Here is a 10,786-nt window from a genome sequence, read left to right as displayed (position 1 = left end):
ACTAAATTTTTTTTGGAAAACCCCCTTTTTTTTCTAAATTTCTTTTAAAAATCCCCTCAGAGAAGGTTTTTGGTCATAGCTTGATGGTTTTGTTTGCTCCTTTCTACTTGGAAAAGCCCTCTGACAGCGATTCCAATTCACCGTGATGCTCACGGTCCACTCAGAAAAGCAGCCTGAGGGCCAAGGAGCAAAAAAGATAAAAGTGGGAAGCTGGAACCAAGTGTCAGGCCCTGTGGAGCCTGGGATCCTGCTCAGGGGGCCACGGGAAGGTCAGCTCTGCCTCTGGCAGCGATGGTAAAGAGCATCCTCAGGAGAGGTGATTTCAGCTCCTGGCTCCAGCAGCAGCCTCCTGCCTGACTTGGCCCTCTCCATCTTTTCTGCCTTTATCCAGCATTTCCCTTGCTGTGCCACGAGTTTTATGGAGGAAGGGTGAAGTTGGGCATGTGCTTTCTGGGCGTTGTTGGAGCGTGGCTGTGGGTATGATCCCAATGTCTGCCTTACTGGAAAACTGCAAATGCCCCTTCAGCCCAAAGAGGATCCTGGCTCTGCTCAGGTTTTTTAAAAACCAAATCATTATTAAAGGCATGCTTCAACTATTAGTGTACCATTAATCAACATATCACAAATAAAGAAGCTTTTTTTGCTACTTTAGGGCCCTCTCCAAGAAATTATTCTAATTGTTGATGACTACTTGGCCTATATTCTTGTGGTGTGCTTTCTTGCTGCGTGTTTTTGAATGCTGTGTTCTCCCACTCCCCTCGTGAAAAATCTTGTTTTGTCAGAAAAATAAAATGTGTTTATATTAGAAAGGAATTTATGTACATTGGGGAAGAGTTTTTTTTTTCAGGTCTGGAATAAATTTTCAGTTAGGGGAAAGGGAACAAAGCACGTGCAGTGCTAACCTGGGGATCAGCATAAATTTTGTTTTACACATCCAGTGACACTGAGCAGCACTTTAAAGAAGCCTTTCCAGACCCCACAAAGGGTTGGGGTTGACTCAGATATTGGCTCTGGAGTGCCATTCTCTGCCCCCATTTCCATCTGGGAGAAAAACAAGCCCTTTCCAGGAATATTTCTGCAATGACTCCTATTATCATGGTACAGAAAATATCTGTTCTGAAAGCAGGACCCCATTTGGTGTTGATTATCCTGATTATTAACAGTGATCAAGGCACTGTGGTGAGCCAAGGAGTGCATCCCTAGAGCAGCTCTGAGCATTCCTTCAGTGGGAGAAATGGCCACCACGGTGGGAACTGGGCAGCTGAAGGGATTAGGGCAGCTCTGGGGAGGAGTTCAGCTCTGTCTCCTGAGAAAAGGAGGCTCAGGGGAAACCTCCCCACCCTAAAACAGGAGTCAGGTAGGGATTGGCGGCTTTGCCCAGGCAACAAGGGACAGGACAGGAGGAATCAGCCTCAAGCTGTGCCAGGGGAGGTTCAGCAGGAATTTCTCCATGGAAAGGGTGGTCAGGCATTGGAAGGGGCTGCCCAGGGAGGTGTTGGAGTGCCCATCCCTGGAGGTGTCCAAGGAAGGCCTGGATGTGGCACTCAGTGCTCTGGGCTGGGGACAAGGTTGGGATCAGGCACAGGTTGGACTCCACGATCTTGGATATCTTTTCCAACATAAATGATTCTGTGATTCCATCACTCTTTAAACTGAAAGAGGCTAGGTTAGGGTTTTGTATTAGGAAGGAATCCTTTCCTGGCTGCCCCTGGATCCCTGGCAGTGTCCAAGGCCAAGTTGGATGGGGCTTGGAACAACCTGGGACAGTGGAAGGTGTCCCTGCCCATGGCAGGGTGTGCAGTGAGATTGGTTTTAAGGTCCTTCCCAACACAAACCATTCTGGGATTCTTTCTGTGATTCTCTGGCTGCTGCTGTGATTTCCCAGAGTCAGCCTGGACACAGCAGCTGCAGTGGAAGGTGTATTTGGGAGCCTGTTTCGCTCACAGCCACCTGCCTGTGGCATCTCCCCTTAATGTCACATTCCAGGTGGGATACCTGGAGCCCTGGCTTTCCTTATCCCAGCTGAGGGAAGCAAAGACAAAGGATCTTGTTGATGGTGTGACCTTACACCAAGCAAATCCTTCATCTTCCATGTTCAAAAGTGACATTGGGCTCACCAGTTTTCAAGCAGTTCCTCTTCCTGGTGTTTCATCCTTCTCTCCCACTTCAGTGTTAAATACCTCATGGCTAATTCCAGCTGTGACCTAAAAAACAAACAGAACTATATTCCCTTTTTATGCATTTCTTTCCCTGCTCCTGAGCCAGCAGGCAAAGCTTTGGGAGCTGATGTTTTCCCCCTCCCAGCTCCCACGTGCCCTGAGTTTGCAAGAAGCATTTCCCTCAGGATTTCACACACTTCAGCCCACGAGAGCTGCTTGGTCTCTCCAGGTCTGTACACTTTTCCCTAGAAAAGTGGAGCCAGGAATTGCCTCTCAGCTGTGATAGGAAAGCAGTTCCCATCAGTTTTCCAGTGCACATCCCCAGGGAGCAATTCAGGCCTTCAAAAGTGACGCCAAAAACCAACAGACAGGAAGCAGAAGAGTTTCTGTTTAACAAAGAGAATGCTCCTGAGGCAGGCTGGGGTGAGGAGGAGGAGGAGGAGGAGGGAAGGGCCTTTCCAAGACTCTACCATGGAAAGGCAAGAGCCCTTGGTGTTAACAGAGCAGCCTTTTGTCTCCTTCCCTTATAATTTCTGCAGGTTCTTTGAATGGAGATGAATGCAGAGAGCTGAAGGCTCCCTGGCAACTCTGCTGCCCTCATATTTCTGTTTCCATCACCACCAGCCCAAGGAAATCCAGATTTGCACCTTCTCAGCCATGTATACATTATTAACAGGGCCCTGGGGATGCACAGCCTCTGCCATAAAAGCAAATGTCAGCTAAGAACAGTTAATTCTATTGACTAGCAGGGAGTAACAGCACTTATTTCTGTCAGCTGGCAATATCTAACCCTTTAAATGATATCAGATGGGCATGAGTCAACAACCTTGCCTCCAAAAACAGGCCACTCAGACTGCCTAAAAATAGATTTTTACTTTCCCTCTCTCACATGAAGCTACACACAGCCAAGGGGTCTGCTGGGGACAGGCACTCACTCCTGCCTGGAACAAGGGGCTATTGAAGTAGCTGCAGTTCCCTCTAATCCCTTCCTGCCAGAGGGGCCACTGAAAATACAGGAGCTGCTGTAGCTCTCAGTGTGGCTGGGTGGCGCAGGAGCAGGGAACAGCAGCCAAATCGTTCCTATCTCCTCAGTCTCAGCTGAAAAAAAAAAACCAGCTCCAAAGCAGATGATAATTAAGCCCTTAATATTTCCACTTAGATTTCACAGAGGGTTATTTTTACCACGCTGACATGCAGAGCCAGGAGCTGCACAGACTGGGAGAGGCAGCTCTGAGCTGCTGCTGCTGACACAGCTGGAGCCCTCACATCTGGGACAGGGAGAACTTCAACAAAAGTTGGCTTTTCACTCAGATTTCGGTGGGGTTTTTGCCAAACCAGGTGATATTGAGGACACTGCTTTATTTTAATAAACTACAGGAAAAAGCTGTGCCAACTCCTTTTGAGAGGATGCAACATTTTCTAGCTGGGACTCAAGAAGAGGCCCCTGGAGGAGTGGAATTGAAGTTCAGCCTTTCTCCAAGAAATGGAGAGCTCAGACACACAGCATTCTGTGAAACCAAAGCCAGCCAAAGCAAGGAAGTGAAACAGCATTCCTCAAACCAATGGAGAACACAGCCTTAGGCAGATGAATCAACCTGGGCCGAATTCTGGTGGAAATTCTAATGGAGTGACCACTTGGAGACTTATAGTTCAACCAACTATATCATTTTATGCCCCTCTCCCACAGCACCACCTTGATCTACTTACATTTCAAATATTTCAGATAGGATCCACTCACTTCCTTTACCTGCAAATCTCAGTCTCACATCGAGTCACTGATCAGAGGCTGAAATTCCCAACCTCTGGATTAAAATAAGTAAGAAAAATATAAATTACCAAGTTTGGGGTTTTTGTTTTTGGGATTCTTTTTGGTTTGGGTTTTTTTTTTTGTTCTTTTGGGGGGTTTTTGTTTTATTTTTTGTTGGTTTTGTTTGTTTGGGGTTTTGTTTGATTGTGTTTTTGTTTTGGTGTTTGTTTTGTTGGTTGGTTTTTTGGTTGTGGGTTTTTTGTTTGGTTGGTTTTTTTTTTTTGGTTTAGTTTTAGTTTTTCTTCCCATTCTTTTAACTCTACAGCCTAGTGACATGGATTTCAGGGCCAGGAAAAGAAGGAATCCTTCCCTGTGAGGGTGGTAATGCCCAGACACAGGGTGCCCAGAGAAGCTGTGGCTGCTCCATCCCTGGAAGTGTCCAAGGCCAGGTTGGACAGGGCTTGGAGCAGCCTGGGATAGTGGAAGGTGTCCCTGCCATGGCAGGGGGTGGGATGAGATGGGCTTTAAGGCCCCTTTCAGTATGATTGTTATTGTGATAATTTTGGGAGAAATCTGTTCCCTCTAAGACTAATATCACTGTCTGCACTCTAGCCAAGGTGATTCATAAAATGTCCTGATACTTCAAGACCAAGGATCATTTAACTCAATATCACACAGGGATATATCTGAAAAGAGCCCATCTTTTGTTCAGATTCCATCTTTGAACAAAAAAAAAGGAGGTAGGAGCATTCAGGCATTCAGGCAAGTTCACAAGAGGTCTCTGCTCCCACACTGTGTGCTGAAGCAAGCAGGGAAAATGTCATGTTCCTTTGGGGTCTCCTGTTGGGATTTCCCTTCTTGTCCTTAAAGAGAATTCAGGATGGCGATTGCTCAAATCTTGGCTTGATCTGTGGGATCCTACAAAAAATCCTATTGTTGCTCTGACCCTGCTCCCACAAAAATTGAGGCTGCTCACCACTTATTTCCACAGAAGGGCAGTTCACAGGGTGAGTGCTTTGTAAAAATCCCATCCTCCATCTCACAGCTGCTAAAGGGTTAGGAAAATCTTGTTCCCATCCCTTGCAGGCCATGAGGGATGAGCTCATAAGAGATGAGAGATGTCAGAAGAAATGTCCCACAGAACCTGGGAATGGTGATAAGGAGGAGGCTGAGATGACGGAATTAAGTCAGAAACTTCCTATTCCTCATCAAATGTTGAGGGTAATGAGGGTCCAGCTTGCACCATGAGGTTTCTGGGGGGTTAAGAGTACAGGATTTTGCAACATGACACAAAAAAATTCCCAGTGAGCGAGCCAAGAAGAATCGATCCTTCCAGCGTCACATACTGTATGTACTGGGGCAGGGTGACCAACCCAGCTGGGAGTTGAGTCATCCCAACCTGTTGAATGGGATCCAAAGGTTTCCCCACTTGGCTTGACAGAAATAGACACATTTTTAACAACTCTCTGATTGCAAGGCAAGTTTCCTTCTGTTGCAGCTCTGGGCAGGGTCATGTTGCAGCACAGAATATAAATCAGTCACAGCTTAGAGACTGTCAGATAAGGTCATATTTCTCTCCATTTGTGCTTTTTTTCCCGCCCACAGGATGACTTTGAAAAAAAATTAAGATTTTCTGCATTAGTCAGAGATTTCATTGAGTGTCTGAGAGACCTGCACAACGAGGGATGGGAAATCCAGCTCTCAGAGAGCTGTGCACACATTGTTTGTGCATCCAGAGCAGACATGGGCCTTCCACACAAGCAGCAGATGAATTTCTGCCTGAATGTGCTGGGAAATCCCAGTAGCCACCCCAAGGAGGGGAAACCCCACGTTGCTGGAGATCATCTGCTCCAGCACATAAGGAATTGCAGAGCCAAGAAATCCTCAGGGAGGTGTGGTTGGCACGGAATTCCTCACTACTGTCAGAGTGAGGAATTCCCTTAGAGCTGAAGGGAATGAGCAGAATCCACTCGTGCAATGCTTCATGCATGGAATAACAGTGCTCTGAGACACTGTGCTCCCACCTGGAGCAGATTATCCCACCCTGCTGTAGGATATTGTCTCTCCTGGGATTCAGCACTGTCCCCCACACTCAGCCCTGACACTGGGCTCTGCTGGGCCCTCAGTTATAAATTCAGAGACCAAGGCCAGAAAGAAGCATCACAGGACCACAGTCAAATGCTGGTTTTAATCCAGTTATCCCCCATTATGTCTCTGTTTCCCCCGTATTCTATAGTCCACAAGGGGTGAGGAATAACACCTGGTGAAATGTAAAATGCAGTGCACGGTCCAAAGTCAAACAAAATACAAAAGTCAGTAAAAATACCACCTTGCTTTACTCCCAAGCTAAAATCTTTTTCCTCCCAGAACATTATAAACACACAATTACTTTGGAAGCTGTGTACTGACTCAGATCTACCAGACCTATATAGAAAGGAAAGGAAACAAACACCTAATGAGAAACCCTGAAGGAAGGAGCAGGAGACACCCTCAGGAGGAGGGAGACAGGCAGACCTCCTGGGACACAGCCTGCTCAAGAGAGCTGGAGGCTTTTTGACAAGGAAGCTGTTTGTTTCTTTTGAGGTCATAGCAACAGAATATTGCAGGCATGGCGTGTGAGGAAATCATGAGTTTTCCAAGGAATACCTCCCTCCAAATAATCGAATCAATTTCTCATCTTAATGGGAAAAAAAAAAAGCCCCAAACCTATACAAACCTGCCAGGCCAGAGAGACAACAATATCTTCCTCCAGCACATCTTCTGTTTTTCCAGAAGCATTTCCCAGCTGTAATTCCAAGGCGGTGAGTCCTCTCATCCTGAGAGTTGAGCAGCCTATTCTTGAGAAACACAAATCACAGATAAGGAGGTAACCCAGACAGTTCTCAGAAACAGTAAAAACCCAAAGTTTGTTTGCTTTCAGCTGCTTCCTGCAGGCCATCCCCATGGCTGCTGCTGGGAACTGATCCAACACTCTCCAGCTCAAATGAAAGCCATTACCCCACAGCAGCTTTGCAGGTAGCTCTGCTCACCCTTACCTGTTACAGCCCAGCAATTCCCCAAGCCTGGGCTAGGGTGAGGGAATTTCAAGGGAATGGGAGCTCTCCTCCAGTTCTTGGCTGGCTTTGGTTTCACAGAAGGCCAGGATGGGTCAGGTTGGAAGGGAACACAGTGGGTCAATGGTCCAACTTCCCTGCTCCAGCAGGGTCATGCCAGGGCACAGGATTGTGTCCGGATGGCTCTGGAATATCCCCGGTGAAGTGTCACCAGCTATCCTGGTGGGCTAGTGGCAGAAAAATGTCCTGACATGAGGAGCAACATTGCTGAATACCTGCTTACTTTCCTTTCCTCCTTTTCTTTCTTTTCCAGCTCCTTTTGGCCTGGCAAACAGGAAGAAATAAATGTTATAACTATCCCATTCTCTCTTCATGGAATAATTTCAAGTGACCTCTTGAATCACTGCAGGGACTTCTTTTGGAAACAGCTGCAGAGGGGTAAATCCCATCACAGACAAAGCTCCTGTGGCCCTGCTATGTGGGAAAAGTGAAAGCCACATCATCAGCAGCTTAATTAACCTGTGTGGGTGGGTAAATGATAATTAGGATGGGTCATTGATACCCCAAGCTGAATTATTCTGTCTGCTGGGGTTTAGCAGCAATAGGGACACACAGAAAGACAATCAGGGAGAAGCTTTTCATCCTGGGACAACACATCCCAAGTGGTGTCTCAGGTTTTATCCTTTATTATGATTTATTATTCATTCCCACTTGGTAATTAAGGAACTGATGCCAAATAAGCCAAGCCCCAGTGATGCACTGCAGTGTCAGGCACACAGTTCACTTTGTATCTTTGCTCCCTGATATTTCAGAAAGCAAAAGGTCATGACACAATGTTGATTCAAAGTTGCACATTGAACAGATGCTGCTCTGTAGCTGATTTGTTTGATGCTCGTGATGGTTGGGAATCAATTACATATTGAAAAGTGCAATCAATTAACATTCGCAATTAGGGATATTTCCCTAAAGCTATGCTATATCTTAACTGATATTCCACAGTATCAGTTTGATTCTTGCCTCATCTTTCATCCAAATCCAATAAACACACAGTTTAGTGGAGTAAGCCTGGATGATTATATTAAAATGAGACTTCAGTAAGTTTTTGGTTGAGGATTTCCATACAGTATCCAGATGCTTCCATGACTTCATAAACATGACAGAACTCCTCCAGCCTCATCTCTGAATGCCCTTAATGACATTAAAACTATGAAGAAAGCAGCATCAGAACTAAAATCTTGATTGTTCTTGGAATATCAATGGAGGCTTTCCAGAATTTTTTTTTAAGTTTCAAACTTCACATTCTGAAAAAAACAAAAACCAGAATAGACACTTCTTGGTAGATAAAAAAGTATTTTTTCTAACTAAACATACTGATAAGAATGTGTTCAGAAAAGACAAACATATGCAGAAGGACTTTTTAATGGCTGCAGTTACTTTGGGAAACTAATTCCTTTGAGCCCATTTGTTTATCAACACAACAATTTGTCACAAACTCTCCATCCTCACTTCTCTACTCCAATGATTTGGGGAAAAACCACTGTGTGCTATGCATGGTAATATGTCTTTTACTACTTAGGTATGAGAAAAAAAAAATGACAACTTTGAGTTTGCAAAAATAATTGCTGCAAGCAGAAACATTCCAAGAGCAGGTTGAAATGACTGATTGCATTGCTATCCAAGATGAAATATTTTGTAAGGGGAAGCCAGGGTTCATTAGTGTAGAGCTTCAGAAGTCCAAGATAAAAACTATCTCTGGGTGGGGAAGGGCTCAATTAGGAACTCATTTTTTAAATCTTATCTCAGGCTGACTCCAGTCAGATGATCAGATTTATGTCTGATCTTGCCAAAATCCCTTCTCTGCCCTGAGGCATGTGCTTAAATGCCTTGTTAAACTCAAAGGAAAGCTTCCCAATGGGAAGCTGACTATTCCAGAGCATCCACATTCACTTTGGACAACACCTACTGACTACACGCACCTTTTTTTGTTGGGTGTTTTTTTTTTTTTTTTTGGCTCAGGACCCAGCCTTGTTATTTATCCCACTCTTACTCAGCATTCCCACTGTTTTTCAAGGCCAGGAAGGAGCCTGTTGGCTCTTCCTGCAGTGGTACCCAGAGGGTGGTTTGTGCCTGAGTCAGGGCTGGTTTGGGACAACGGTCCGTGTGTGATTACCCACTGGAATTTGGTGGGAGAATCTTACTTAATTACACCCTTCCCTCCAGAGAAACAGGCAGCCAGAGAATCCCTGAGGAGCACAAGATGCATTACAAACTCTTTCCACAGCTGCACAAGTGTAGCCAGCAAGGAGACGGACAGATCAGCCCCAAAAAATGAAGGGCAGATGGAAGCAGGAGAGCTGTAGTGCCCTGATCTCCAGAAAGCAGTTTTGCTAAAAATAGTTAAGGGTCTTGTAGGAAACTCAACCAATGCCAAAACTCTGCTTCCCTCCAGTGCTGTCACCAGCTTCTCCCAGCTCATTCCAAGCTAAACAGATGAGGATTATTTTCTGTTCATGATCCAGTTTTCCCACATGAAAGAGGAGGATAACTGTCTATAACTTTTTTGCTGCACAGGGGCCGTGGAAGACATAGATATTATGCTCAGAGATGCTCAGACTGACCCTCATCCAAGAGTTACCACAGTCAAAGGAGGATTTTCAGAGGATTTTCAGCTTTTACTCTAAAAACACGGGGAAAAGAAATTGGCATCAGCAGAGACACATCGATGTAGCTGGATGTCACAGAAGAGACATCTCCCAGTGATGAAACTTGTTCAATATTCTAAACAAATCTGAAATGTGTTTAGTCTGGAAGTGATTATTTTGCTTATTCTGATGCATTTGATGTTTAACCACACATTGCAAATATGGCTAGGTGGCCCAGGTCCAACACAGGAAGGGAGATCACAGCACCACAACCAAAAGTGCATTACACAGGACTGAATAATACAGATACACCATCATTAGAATCCCACAATTTAAACCATGGAGCCGATGTTTTATGGTGGCTGGGACAAGCATGATACATGTTCTCCATTTTCAAATCCTGCAGTGTTTCAGGATGCATGGGAAAGCAGATGTTTTTAATAGCCTGAACCCTAAATAAGCTCATTCTTCCACAGAAACTGCATGCAGCCAGGAGAGAGACAGTGCTGCACGAATGGGCACAGTGTTCCATCTGTTTCAAAGTGTCCTGGCTCCAGTGGAAAATGTGTATTCTGAACAAAACAGAGATTTTCACATTAAGATTGATTTTTTCCCCAAAATGTCCAAGGCCAGGTTGGAGCAACCTGGTCTGGTGGAAGGTGTCCCTACCCATGGCAGGGGGTGGATTGAGATGAGCTTTAAGGCCCTTTCCAACCCAGATGGTTCTGGGTGGGATTCTGTGATATTGCCATCCTTACACAGAGCAAATCCATGGACACTGCCTGGCCATGCACCCACTGTGGTGTCACCTGAGGTGGGAGAACCAGGATCAGAGGCAAGGAGAACCCAGAGACCTTCTGTGCTGCACTGCCTTCAAAGAGTTTGAGGGACATCAGTCACACCAAGAGCTGGGAGAGGCTCGAGCACACCTCAGGCTGCCACAGAGGGTGTTCAGAAAACAGGGAGAGAACAAATCTAGAATCAAACCAGCAAAGAAGCAGCCCACAAGGAAAGAAACCAGAGAGGAGTATCAGGAAGCCCCATTTTACAGGCAGGACCACAAGCACCCGACACAGGAAAGCTTTTGGAAGAAATGTGGCGTGGGCTTAGACCAGAAACTGTAAAGCACAGCTGCCCTGATCATCTTACACTGTTAAGGGAGAAGGGAGAGATGTTTGTAGGGAA

The sequence above is a fragment of the Melozone crissalis genome, unplaced genomic scaffold (assembly GCF_028551555.1).
Source record: "Melozone crissalis strain CALT ecotype California unplaced genomic scaffold, PUWL_Pcris_2 ptg000023l_1, whole genome shotgun sequence".
Taxonomy (NCBI): domain Eukaryota; kingdom Metazoa; phylum Chordata; class Aves; order Passeriformes; family Passerellidae; genus Melozone; species Melozone crissalis.
Note: the sequence above shows the minus strand (reverse complement) of the source record.